Below are 15,108 nucleotides of genomic sequence, written 5' to 3' on the forward strand. Positions count from 1 at the left end.
GACCAATGAACATAAGTAACAGTGAGGATAGCCTTTTTTTTCTCTCTTTTTTTCCTCTTACAGTGGTGCAAGCTGGGCTGTTTAACAAAGAGGAGTCAGTTTAAATGACAGGTGAGGAGTTCCTTCTATGGCAGAGAGGGTTAAGAACCTGACTGGAGCAGCAGCTAGGGTTGTGGGTGTGATCCCTGGCCTGTTGCAGTGGGTTAAAGGATCTGTTGCGGAGTTGCAGCATAGGTCACAACTGTGGTTCAGACCTGATCCCTGCCCTGGAACTCCATATGCTGCAGAGCAGCCAAAAAAGAAAAAAGACAGATGAGAGTCGCACAGGAGACTTAAAGTCCCTCTGAGCCCAATCAATGGAGGATGCAGGAGGGAGGGGGAAAAAAGGCCCAATGGCAAGGTCAGCTGGGAAAGGCAGGCCAGAAGAATGTCCCTTCCCTGAGACAGAAGTGTGGTAGGAGGTGTGGAGAGATAGAGCCAGGAACAACAAGACTGGAGAGTAATCAGTGGAGTCAAAGGAAATGCTCAACAGCCCCTATCTGTTCAGACTGTGGCATCAAGGGCCTCACACCATCTGGCCCCTCCCCCACTTCTCCAGCCTCGGGCACCCAGCCTGGCTCATGTTCTCTGAGGCCTTTATCTCCTCCACCCCCTGGTGGTCAAAGATCAGACCTTGGTGCACCCCTTCCTCTGACCAGGCCTTTGTAGGCACTTCACTGTTGTCTCTGCCTGGAAGAGTTGTTTTCTGCTTTACAGCTGGCTAACTCCCAGCATGTCCTTCAGATATCAGTTCAAAAGTCTTCCCTGACCTTTCCAGCAGGACCAAATCTCACCATTATTAGAATTAAGTACTCTTATCCTTTGATGTACTGGGCATAGCAGTAATTTTGCATGTATTTGTGTGATTATTTTTTTATACCTATCTCATCCTTTCCCCTATTACTAACTCTACTTACTCCATAAGGAATAAAGGAGGTACTCCACAGGGTGTTTCATGAATGAATGAATGGGTAGAGAAGCTTTGGGAAATTTAGGGAGACAAAAGAAATTTAAATTGTTCTGAGGAAGAAGGATGGTCTAGTTTCCCAAGCCTAGTGACACACAATGTGGAAGCCCACCATTGAACAAGAAGGTCACTTGATAACCACCATGTGAAAACTGGTTCCATTGGTGAATGTAAGATTAAGCACCTAACAAGGAATATGAAAAATGTGTTATGAACTCAAGAAAGGGAGGAATCATGCTGAAAGGGCTTCCTGGGGTAGATAAGACATGGATCCCGAAATTAACTTTCAATCAGATCTCAAATTTCATCACTTAGCAAAGCTCAAGAAGGAACAATAGGTAGACATTCAAGCTCAAACCCAGATATACAAGAAAGAATTTGTTCAAATTCAGAGTAAAGATGGGACAAGAATCTGTAACCAATAAAATACTGAAAGACTCATTTGCTACAGCATGGGGGAAGGACGGGACTGATGACAGCCCATTTAGGATAATAGTATTTAAGGTTTATCTGCGCATGTTGCAAAGCTCCCACACTTTCAGGGTTCTGAGGATAACTTTGTTACTTTTCCCCTATAAGTCTTCCCCAAGCATCTAGTCCCATAGCACTTTAAATGTGGTCTCCAGACCAACAGCATCAGCAACACTTGGGACCTTATTAGATTGGCAAGTTATCAAAGCCCCACCCCTGACCTGCAAGATGAAGAAGTCTGGTAGAGCCATGCAATCTGATTTAACAAGTCCTCCAGGTGATTCTGATGCAAGTTCAAGTTTAAGGGCCACTGGTCTCCAAACAGCAGGGGTGATGCTGAGAGAAGAGGGTAGAAGTCATAGGAATTTGCCTAAGGCTGGAAGGCTCCAGTAGCTAAACATAAAAACTTCCCCTTATAGAAGCCCATTGGCTTCTGTAAGAAATGGATACAAACTCATTAAGCAGTTTAACGAAATGCATACAAACTCATTAAGCAGTTTAATGAAAGACCTAGAGCCTGTATAAATTTTCTAGAGCTACTGTAACAAATTACTACAAACTAGGGGGGTTGAAACAATTGTAGTACATTCTCTCACATTTCTGTAGGCTAGAAGTCTACATTCAAGGTTTCACCAGGGCCGATTCCTTCTGAAGGAAGGAATCTGTCCCTTGCATCATACCCAGCTACTGGATTAAGGGCCCACTCTATTCCAGTATGACTTCATCTCAATTTAGCTAACTGCATCTGCGATGAATCTATTTCCAAATAAAGTCACATTCTGAGGTACTAGGGGGTTAGGACTTCCACAGATCTTTGGGGGACATAGCTGACCCCATAATAAGGCCCTACCTCAGGACTCCTATTGAGAACACTTCACACTCCTCAGCATTAAGTCACCTCCCCAACACCAGGAACACAGGGACATTTGGCAGTTTTCTTTATTTAATGCCACTGACAGAGAAAAAGCCACAGAAGGATAAATTACTCCCTTCACACAGTGTGTATCCCCAAACAATGATGTTCAGATATACTAACTAAGGATATTTTCTGGGACTCTTCTTCCCATTTCATATCTGGTACATTTAAACATAATACATAGTTTCCTCCTATTTCTTAGATTGATAGCTAGCCATTAAGAAACATAGTCTAATGAAAAGAAGATAAAGTCCATCATCCATCCCACATTACTCTGTGTCCTCTGGCTTTAGCCATTAAAAAAACAAAAACAAAAACAAAAACAAAACAAAACAAACAAAAAAACAACCTCTGAGTAGTTGTAGAGACTCATTCGGCCTGGAAGAACAGAACTTAAATTCAGAAGTCTATAAATTCAGAATTACTCTGTAGTTTTGGATAGTCCTTTTGGGCTCACAATTTCCCTAAAGAAAACCTGGAGATGTTCGTAACCCCCTTTTTTTCTTATTTTATTTTTTTGTCTTTTTATGGCCACACCCATGGCACATGGAAGTTCCCAGGCTAGAGATCAAATTGGAGCTGTAGCTGCCAGCCTATGCCACAGCCATAGCAACACAGGATTCGAGGCACATCTGAGACCTACACCACAGCTCATGGCAACACAGGATCCTTAACCCACTGAGTGAGGCCATTGTCCTCATGGATCCCAGTCAGGTTCCTTACTGCTGAGCCAAGATGGGAACTCCCTGTAACCCACTTATCTTATGAGTAATTCTGACCTTTAAGCATTGAAGAACCAGGGGAGAGATGAAGTGTGTGATTCAGTCCCCACCAACTCACCCCTCATGTTCTCCCTTCTGAAGTAGTATTAGCCTGAGGGTGAACATTACACTTCAGCAACTTCTGTTTAAGAATTTTGATGGTCAAAAAAATGCTAGAGCATTCAGACCTACATTTTATCAAGAAATTCTTTTAAATACAAGTGCGCACTGAGACATCTACACTGGAAAGTATATACAAAAAAAATCCAATTATTTTCATGAATGCCATTCACATGCCTAAGGGGCTAAATGAATGGACCACCCTCCAAAGGAAACTTATAATTTCCTTCATTTCACTGATCATATACTACCATCACATTTTCAATTAGATTCAAGAAGAAGCATTGATATGTCTATTGCCCTAAAACAAATAGACTGCCACTTATTTCTCTAGCCAAAAAAAGGGGAAGGGGGATATTTATACCAGAGAATTACAATCTGGGGTCTGCAATTATGGTGTGCCACATGCAAGGCTTCAGCAAATACAGAGAGGAGAACTCTTTTATAAAGGGGAAAGGGAAGTTGGGAGGACTATAGTAAACAAAGGCTTTTCATTGGCTGGGTTGTTGTCAGGAGGGAAGAGGAGTCTTCTCCCTGTTGGGCGCTGCTGATGTCATAGGGTGTGAGGGCTCCCCCTTCTGGTCTCCTGACTCTATTTAATTGAGACTTCTATTTAATTTTTAATATCTTATGTAATTAAAGCCTTCTTTGTCTAATATTTTGCATCATGTAAACAACCAAATATGAACTTTTAAAATTTTCTAAATCTCTTTTAAGATTTCAAAATAGTTATTCTGGTTAATTATGGCAAGGATTCTAATATATTAATTTTTCTCAAAATCTTTTATGGTTATTATTTACTCAAGTTTTTACTATCAAGCATAAACTATTCAAGATGAACATTAGCTATTTTAAGGAGAACTTTCCAAAAAAAAAAAAAAAAAACAAGGCCCAAAAGGAAAATGTGCAAAGAATACGAGATCACTGAATTTATGTAAATAATTATGTGTATGAAAAGAACCTGTTATCACTAGAAATAGGGTTAAAATAAATAATTCCAAGTTTACTAAATTGGCAAAGATTTTAAATATAATATTTTGATGAAGATATTGTGAAATGTGTCCTATATACTTCCAGGCAGAATAAAATTGGTACAGTTAACGAAGAGTGGTTTGGCACTACATGTACACTTACAACCTATATTCCTAATTCAGTAATTTTATATCCAAAAAGTGCCTTAAGTATCTTAATTAAATAGAGATTCAGGTAATTAGCCATCAGAGAAATGCAAATCAAAATGTAAGGAAATAACACTTCCCTGCCACTAGGATGGCTATAATTTTAAAAATAGATAAAGTTAAGTGCTGGTGAGGATGTGAAGAAATTGAAAGTATTATACGTTGCTGGTGGGAATAAAAATTATGCAGCCACTTTGGAAGAGTCTGACAGTTCTAAAATAGTTAAACATAGAATTGCCACGACCCAGAATTCCCACTCCGAATTACATACCCAAGAGAAAAGAAACCATATGTCCACACGAACTCGTACATGAATTTTGATACCAATATTATTTTTTTTTAATTTTTATTTTTTTGTCTTTTTGCTATTTCTTGGGCCGCCCCCGTGGCATATGGAGGTTCCCAGGCTAGGGTTCGAATCGGAGCTGTAGCCACAGGCCTACGCCAGAGCCACAGCAACGCGGAATCAGAGCTGTGACTGCAACCTACACCACAGCTCACGGCAACGCCGGATTGTTAACCCACTGAGCAAGGGCAGGGACCAAACCCACAACCTCATGGTTCCTTGTCGGATTCGTTAACCACTGCGCCACGACGGGAACTCCTAAAATATCTTAAATAGGCAAATCTATAGAGACAGAGAGTCGATTAGTGTTTACCTTGGGCTGGGGAGGATAGAGCGATTGGGGTTGATGGCTAGAAAGAGCGGGGTTTCATTTGAGGATAATGGAAAAGTTCCAAAATGGATGGTGGTGAAGGATGCACAACTAGTTCCCAGTCCTGGATGTGCCATGTGTGGTTATTTGATTACCCTCTGCCATTTACAGTGTTCTCTGAAATTATCATCGCTTGCCCCCCCCTACATTCCTGCCTTCCTGCAATTCTCAACTCCAAATAAAACTTTCTCAACAGCCAGCCTGCTGTCTCCTTTCATTGTTCTTTTCCATCTGCCCTATTCTTTTGTCTTTCCCAGAATCCAATTTGTGTTTCTGTGCAGTTGCCTGACAGTACAGTATAGCCATCTAGGAACTTGCTGGCACAGGCAGAAGTCCTTTCAAAGAGGATGGGGGAAAAAAGCCAGCAGAGAAAAATCCCCTCTGGCTAGCAAGGTACAGAAAATCCATGAATATTCACCTGGCAGTAATTTCTGTCCCCACTATCATAGTCCAGCTCTCAAAAGAGAATCCCAAGGCTCAGTTCATTCCCTTTGCCTCTTTCTTCCCTTCTTCCTCCCCTTGCTGTCCATGGAAATCACCCTGTACTCAGACGACACAAAAATGCCTTCCCTGATCAGCTCAGCTGGGAATGAGCCCAACTACTCTGGTCCAGTGGGGCTTGATTTGAACAACTTAACTGATTCTTGGGGTTCTTAATGTAGCCACTGGGGAAGGAGGACAAGGTTTGGGTCAAAGTCAAATCACACATTCCAAAATGAAAGCTAGTAGGACTCCATCAACATAAAATACTAATAGCTATCATTTGAGCATCTTTCTGCCCATGACATTTTACAGACATGGCCTCATTATCCTCATGTAACTTGATGCTGTATAGATTCTTTCCCGCATTTTATGAAGGAGGACACTGCAATTTGGACAGATCAAGCAACTCTGCCCATGATTACAATTTGGTGAGAGGTGAAGCAGGAATTCAAACCTGGCCCTGTGTGTCTCTCAGGACTCTTCTCTCAGCTCTGCTCCTCCCGCCCAAGACAATGTCCACTTCTCCTAAGTCCAGGTCAGAGGCTCCTCTTCCTGGAGAAAGAAGAGCACTTAGTGCAACTTGGAAAAGGAAATTCTTTCAGGAGCTAAACTGATGGCAAATGAGAACGAAGCTTTCCGGTGGTCTTGCAGGATGAAGGATAGAATATGAAGTAGTTCATGTTGGAAGGGATCATGTCCTTCAGGGGATTTTTTCACTAGATGCCACTTCCTAATGCTAGGCTTTCGTGAAGAGTAGACAATTGCTAATATAAATTAATCGACCTTCTCCATTTTGATGTGATCTCTCCCCAGCCAAGCTTGTCTACACCGGAGGATGAACCATTTTCAGACTTGTCCTTTTACCAGCCCAAGTTCCCTGGGCCAAGTTCTAGAGGCTACTCCTGCAGGAACTTATTTTTCTTTTCTCCAGTGGGTGAACATTTGGGCTGCTTTCAGGCTGGGACTGTTAGGAGTAATGCTGCTGAGAACATTCTTGCACGTAATATTCTTGCCATATGTATGCAAGCATACCAGGTACGTATTTTCCCAGGAATAGAACTGCTTGGTCACAGGAAAATCCATGCTCAATTTCATTATATAATGCCAAATAAAATGATTGTACTAATTTACACTTTCACTAGCAGTGTCTGACATTTTTGTTCCACATCTTCACTGGAACTTGTAATGTCAGTCTTTTTGACTAGCCATTCTGGTAGATACATGGTGGTGTCTGTCTCATGACTTCAATTTGTATTTCCCTGATTATAAATGAAGGTGTGAGCATTTTTTCATATTTTTATGGGTCATTTGAATATTTTCATTTGTAAAATAAATACCCACTTGAATCTATTGCCCATAATGGATTGTCTTTTTCTTATTGAGTTATCAAGACTCAATATATTCTAGATATACTTTATATCTAGATTATAAAATAATATAACCTGATAAAGATTATATCTTTATCAGCTACATATGTCATGGGTAATGTTTCTATAATTCCTTAGTCTATTTGTCTTTGTTTACGAAGGAGATTGGCCTATAATTTTTCCTTTCTCATATTTACCACGTCAGGTTTGGATAGGTCATGCTGGTCTCATAATTCATGTTGGATGTGTCCTCTTTTGCCATATTCTCTAAAAAATGTATGTAATATTGGTAGTATTCCTTAAATGATTGGTAGAATTCACTACTGAGTCCATCAAAGCCCAAAGTTTTCCTTATAAGAGGTTTTCAATTATAAACAACAATTTCAACATTTACAAAACTATTCTCTTTCTTTTGCATCAAATTCAGTCTCTTTTCCATGCAATTAGTAAACTTCACCTAAAATTTAAAATATATTTGCATGGAACAACAAAAGACCCAGAATCGCCAAAGCAAGCCTGAGAAACAAAAACCAAGCAGGAGGCATAACTCTCCCAGACTTCAAGAAATACTACAAAGCCACAGTCATCAAAACAGTGTGGTACTGGTATCAAAACAGTCAGACAGACCAATGGAACAGAATAGAGAACCTGGAAATAAACCCTGACACCTAGGGTCAATTAATCTTTGACAAGGGAGGCAAGAACATAAAATGGGAAGAAGAAAGTCTATTCAGCAAGCATTGCTGGGAAACCTGGACAGCTGCATGCAAAGCAATGAAACTAGAACACACCCTCACACCATGCACAAAAAATAAACTCAAAATGGCTGAAAGGCTTAAATATACGACAGGACACCATCAAACTCCTAGAAGAAAACATAGGCAAAACACTCTCTGACATCAACATCATGAATATTTTCTCAGGTCAGTCTCCCAAAGCAATAGAAATGAGAGCAAAAATAAACCCATGGGACCTCATCAAACTGAAAAGCTTTTGCACAGCAAAGGAAACCCAAAAGAAAACAAAAAGACAACTTTCAGAATGGGAGAAAACAGTTTCAAATGATGCAACCGACAAGGGCTTAATCTCTAGAATATATAAGCAACTTATACAACTCAACAGCAAAAAAGCCAATCAATCAATGGAAAAATGGGCAAAAGACCTGAATAGACATTTCTCCAAAGAAGATATACAGATGGCCAACAAACACATGAAAAAATGCTCAACATCGCTGATTATAAGAGAAATGCAAGTCAAAACTACCATGAGATATCACCTCACACCAGTCCGAATGGCCATCATTAATAAATCCACAAATAACAAGTGCTGGAGGGGCTGTGGAGAAAAGGGAACCCTCCTACACTGTTGGTGGGAATGTAAACTGGTACAGCCACTATGGAGAACAGTTTGAAGATACCTTCGAAATCTATCCATAGAACTTCCATATGACCCCACAATCCCACTCTTGGGCATCTATCCGGACAAAACTCTCCTTAAAAGAGACACGTGCACCCGCATGTTCATTGCAGCACTATTCACAATAGCCAAGACATGGCAACAACCCAAATGTTTATCGACAGACGATTGGATTCGGAAGAGGTGGTATATATACACAATGGAATACTACTCAGCCATCAAAAAGAATGACATAATGCCATTTGCAGCAACATGGATGGAACTAGAGAATCTCATACTGAGTGAAATGAGCCAGAAAGACAAAGACAAATACCATATGATATCACTTATAACTGGAATCTAATATCCAGCACAAATGAACATCTCCTCAGAAAAGAAAATCATGGACTTGGAGAAGAGACTTGTGGCTGCCTGATGGGAGGGGGAGGGAGTGGGAGGGATCGGGAGTTTGGGCTTATCAGACACAACTTAGAATAGATTGACAAGGAGATCCTGCTGAATAGCATTGAGAACTTTGTCTAGATACTCATGTTGCAACAGAAGAAAGGCTGGGGGAAAAATGTAATTGTAATGTATACACGTAAGGATAACCTGACCCCCTTGCTGTACAGTGGGAAAATAAAAAAATTATAAAAATAAATAAATAAAATAAAATAAAATAAAATAAAATAAAATATATTTGCATGAAGTTATTTGTTATAGTCTCATATATTTAATATCTGTAAGTTATCATTATAATGATGTTGATTTCCTTATTCCTGACATTGGTTATCTTTTACTTCTCTTTCCCAATTTGTCTTCGCAGAGGTTTATCAGTTTTATTAGTTTCTCCATAGAAGAAATTTTTGGTTTACTGATTTTCTGTATTTCGTGTTTTCTTTCTATTTCATTAATTTTTATTATGTATTCCTATCTTCGTTCTTTCCTTCCTTTACTTTAATTGGATATTCTCTTATAAACTTCTTGAGAGGAATGGTCAGTTCATTGACTTTCAGACATTCCTCATTTCATGTAAAGCTGCATATTTCCCTTTAAGCACAGTTTAAGCTGAATGCCACAGATTTTAGTATATAATAATTTATTATGTTTAAAATATCTTCTAGTTGTGCAGCCACATGTAACTCAATGAAACTGAAACACACCCTCACGCCATGAACAAAAATAAACTCAAAATGGCTTAAGGACTTAAACTAAGACAAGACACCATAAAACTCTTTTATGATCTTATTGATTTTTGTCTGTATTTTTATCAATAACTGAACATGTTAAAATTACCTACTTTTTTTTTTTTTTTTTTTTAAAGGCTGTGCTCGTGGCACATGGAGGTTCCCAGGCAAAGGGTCAAATTGGAGCTGTAGCCGCCGGCCTACACCACAGCCACGGCAAGGAGGGATCCAAGTCGTGCCTGCGACCTCCACCACAGCTCACGCAATGCTAGATCCTTAACCCAATGAGGGAGGTCAGGGATGGAAACTGTATCCTCATGGATGCCAATCAGATTCATCTTCACTCAGCCATGACGAAAACTCCTATTTCTTCTGATATTTCTGTCCAACTTTGTTTTATTTACTTTGAGGTTATATTCCTAGCTGCATACAATTTACCTTCATTTTATATTCCTGGTGAGTAAAACCCTTTATTCTATTAATCATGTTCTTTATTTCAAAAGCTTTTTTTAATTAAAAATATTTAATCTGATACTACTATAGATGAAAGATGGATATCATATATTAGCTTTCTTTTGTTTAATCTTTGTGTTTCAAACGTTCAGCATCCTCATGATTTAGGTGTATCGTTTATAAATCTTATAAAAATCATTAATTTCTTTTAATTTAATTTTAATTATTTTCTTTGGTCTATTTACATTTAATGAAATTTGTGATGGATTTGGTTTAAAACTGTCATCTTACTCTGTTCTCTACTCATTCCACTGCTTTATCTTCCTCATTCTTGATGTTCTTAACTTGAACCAGTGTCTGTCATTCCATTTTTCCTTACTATTAGCCTCAAAATCATAAGCCCTTTTGCTATTCTTTTTAATGGTTACCTGTGAGATTACAACATGCATTCTTGACTTATTAGAAAACAATGTTTGGAGCTCCAGTTGTGGCGCAGTGGAAACAAATCTGACTGGTATCCATGAGGATGCAGGTTCAATCCCTGGCCTCACTAAGTGGGTAGGGGATCCGGCATTGCCATGAGCTTTGGTGTAGTTTGCATATGCGGCTCGGATGTTGCATTGCTGTGGCTGTGGAATAGTCCGGCAGCTACAGCTCCGATTTGACTCCTAGCCTGGGAAACCCCATATGCCATGGATGTGGCCCTAAAAAGACCAAAAAAAAAAAAAAAATACAGTGTTTATTGGTACTCTCCCCCTCCTCTTGGACAATGCAAGGACTCTAGAGTACTTTAATTCCTTTTATGTGCCTCCTGACATAGGTTTATAAGACATTTTTATTATTGTTTTACATAGCCAGTATTCATTCATTTATTCATAAACATCCTTTTCTACTGCTCTTCCTTTCTTCCTGCTTCTCCCACCATCCATCTGGGAATATTTTCATTCTGCCTAAAAAATATCCCTTGGTGTTTTCTTAAGGAACGGTATGATGTTGATGAACCCTAAGATTCTGTCCCTCTGAAAACATCTTCATTTCACTTGGCTTCTTTGAGGGTGACGATAGAATTTTAGTTCGGTAGTTATTTTCATTCAGTACTTCTTGCAGATGTCTCCATTTTCTTCTGGATCCCATTATTTCTCAAAGTCAGTCCACAGTCCAATTGTAATTTGGGGATAATATGTCTTTACTTCCTCCCACAACTGGCTGCTTTTAAGATTTTTCTGCTTGTCATTTGTTTTTAGCAGTTTAACTGTGATGTGCATAGGTGTAGATTTCTTTTATTTATCCTCTTTGTAGTTTGCAGGACTTCTTGATCTGTGTCTTGATGTTTGTCACCAGAGTGGTAAATTTCTTAGCCATTGTATCTTTAGTTATTAATTCTGCCACATTCTTTCTGAGACTGCAACTACTCAGAGCCGAAACCTTTTTCACTGTATTTTACTTTTCCGCACTTTCATCTCTCTGTGCCGCTTTCTTCCTTATCATTTGTTAGCTCTATTCCTAAGTATATTCAAATGTCCATTCTTCAGTTTTTTGAGATAGTATATAAAACACAATTTTTTGTGTGTACTGAGCTTTTATTCAATAACCTTAATAAATTCATTAATTATAATAGTTTACCTAAAGATTCTTTAGGATTTTTCTATAAATGTAAATATGTGGTGTGTGAAGGGCAGTTGCTTCTCCCCCGCTTAATGTTTTCTTTTTTATGACTTGCTGCACTGAGAGGAACCGTCAATAAAATATTGATTACCAGTGGTAGGATCAGGCCTTTTTCTTTCTCCCAATCTCAGGGGCAAATTCTCAATATTTCCCCATTAAGTACTGTATTTGCCTTCTTTTTTTTTCTTTGTAGGTAGATTGTATGCTATTTTAAAAATTCCCACCAATTACTAGTTTGGAACATGGTTGAATTCCAACGAATGTTTTGATGCATATATTGAAATAATCAGATAATTTTCCCCTTTATTCTGAAGTGAGTTACAATGATTTTCAAATATCTAGACAAATTTGCATTCCTGGGAAATAAAACAACTTGGTCATACTGTATATGTACAATATACTTTTCCTATGTTGATGGATTCGATTTGTTAATATTTTACTTAGGATGTTTGCACCTATGTTTTAAGGGAAATTGGCCTATAATTTTCCTTTCTTGTACTACCCTTTTTAGGATTTGTCTTTGATTCTTTCATACATCTGAAGGTATAAGCATTCTAGAGTCATCTTAATAAAATTTCAGAACTAGAGATGATTACAAATGGGCAGCAGTTCCTGAAGGAACCAGTCTAGTTACTCCCTATTTGCCCTTATTCCTCTTTGGATGTCAACCCAAAACATGGATCTACTTGTCACTATCACATTGGCAGACCTTCTCCTTCAAATTTTGTTTTCCTCAACTCTGAAAGCTTTAAAAATTTTGCTCAGCTCTTAGACTGTCAGCTGCCTTTTCTAGAATTTGCAAAGCTCCCTAAGGAAAAGCAGCTCCAAAAATCATGTTTACTTCTTTAGATTTCCCCCTCTTCCTGGGATTATGGCCTGGTAATTTTTCATTGCTTTCATTGCTTTCATTTCAATGCCTTGAATCAGATTTACAAAAATATTTAGTTCAACACTCCTAGTTGGCCTTAGCAAAGGTTGACCCAATTTCTTCATACACCATCACTGGAATCAGATGTTCCTGCCTGCTTTTGAGTAATTCAGTGATTGCATAAAACAGGGTTCTAAAATTCACCGGTAGTTATCAAAATGTTCACTTCACAAAGGAAAAGCAGCCAGTATCCTGCATAATGCAAGGGATAGTACATTCAAAGCTGGAAAAATTACAATATGCCATTGGTGATATGGCTGAATAAGACTTTAAGTTATCTATTGAATGGTTTTATTTAGGATAAGGCAGTTCTCTTAACAGAGAAATCAGGTTCTTCATCTCTGGAGAAGAATCAGGAAGTAGGTTTATAGTACCTAGTGACAGTATTGACAATTGCAGAATTTTTTAATAGAAAACAATTACATTGATATTTATGTAGGCAAAATATACCTAAGATGAGGAACTACGCTGAACAATCACATTAGTACCACTAATAATATCATTAAAATAATCAACTCTGTTGTACAGCAGAAATTAGCACAACATTGTAAATCAACTGTACTTTACTAAAAAAGTTAATTGAATTGAAAAAAATTAAAGCCATCCATAAATCAAAAAAAAAAATCAATCCCTTAATTAACTCCACAGTCATGACCCAAAAATGTCCATATCAGCCTGGTGGGCACTGGTTCTCAAACGTTCATTTTGCAGGAAAAAAATAGTTAATGGCTCAGACTCTGAATCACAAGTCATATTCTCCACCTTACCACCAACCAGGAAAAATAAGTAAATAAATTAGGCAGATAGCCTTTTGTTTGTTTTAGGCTCATTTTTACATCTTCAAACAGGTGTTTCCTTTTCCTAAGATATTATCTAAAAAACAGAACCCACCAACAGTCTGGGCAAATGGAGAGTGTTAAAATCAGCTTAAAGTAAGCTCAGAAAGACTCTCTCCCCAGTGATCTATAATTCATGCCGCTTCTCCTCCACTCCCACAGGGGAGCAGAGCAGGCTCTTGCTGAGTAATAAATATATTCACAGATAACATCACCAAATCCTTAACAACCTCAAACATGAAAAACGAGGCTTTAAAACAACATTATGAACAACACCAGAAATAGTGAAGTAAAGCAAATAGCATCTTGGAGTCAGGACATGCAATGACTAAATTCCCAATGTTAAGCATACTGTCACCACAAGAATGTTTGAATTTCCATAGAGTTTCATGCTGGGGGATGAAAGAATCTGCTCCAAGAATTGGCCAATATAGAAAAACTATGTCTTGGAAGATAGCTGGAGAACACATGCCTGAATCTATTCTGTGTCTGTCTTACCATCAATGTCAGGGAATATTTATTGAAATCTCGGAAAGTATTTAGACATTTGCAAACAAGTGCAGTAAAAAGCACAGAGAAGATGCAGTCCTTTCCCCTTAGGACATTTCACTCAAAAATGTGCCTTTCTCTAGGCCGACAGCACTTGTATTTTTCTTTCTCCAACATGGGGATTCTTCGCATCCACACTGCAAATGAGGATTCAATTGATGAGATTTAAGTGTGTCTCTGCAGAAATGGAGAAGGAAGCAGGCTTGATGAATATTACAAAAATGTTCCCACTAGAGGAAATTTCAGGAATCATGAACCATAGAAGGAGAATTGGATGCAGCCAAGGATCACGAGATCAAGTATCATGGATGCAGGGCAGATAATATCCATGGAAAGACAGGCTCTGCCCTTTTCTGCCTGAAGTATGAGGCCCTCTCTGTTTGTCTCTCATTTTTATAGAACCAGGAGTTCACAGAAATATTTTTCTACTTCAAGAAAATCTGCTGGCAGAGGTTCCCACGTGGAGCAGCATGTTAAGGATCCAGGACTGCAGAACAATTTCCACCCCTGGCCAGGGAATTTCTACATGCCAAAGATGAAGCCAAAAAAAAAAAGAAAGAAAGAAAGAAAGAAAATCCATTAGATAAATGCTAACCAATCTTTGGTATCAGTGGAATGCACAGAGCAAAGTGACAGAGATGGATCAAAGTTTTGTGAAATCTAAAACTTACACAAAGTTAGAGGCTCCTTTAAGAAAAAAATACAAAATAACGAATGCAATATTAGGTCAAGGGGCTTGCCATAGCAAGGCCCTGATGTGTGAGATTCCTTACTTCTGCGATATGTGTACCTCTGCTCAAGGAGGCAGCCTTTCCTCAACTCCAGCTCATTGTTATCCTTAGGAAAATGGGCCAGAGTGGCCAGATCTTCTGATGTTTTAAGAATAACCAGAAATAGGGATGTTTCTGAGAAATACCCCCCCCCTTAAGAATATTGATAAGAAATGCAAACTTTAAAAAACTCTTCAGAAGACTCAGCTTTTGGTCATCACTCTGGCACATCTGGCAAAATGAGGTCAAAGAAAGGTTGTTGCGCAAATTACTCCAGCTCTCAACTTCACACTCTGGTGGGGGGCTG

This window comes from Phacochoerus africanus, chromosome 2, assembly GCF_016906955.1.
Source record: "Phacochoerus africanus isolate WHEZ1 chromosome 2, ROS_Pafr_v1, whole genome shotgun sequence".
NCBI classification, from domain to species: Eukaryota; Metazoa; Chordata; class Mammalia; order Artiodactyla; family Suidae; genus Phacochoerus; species Phacochoerus africanus.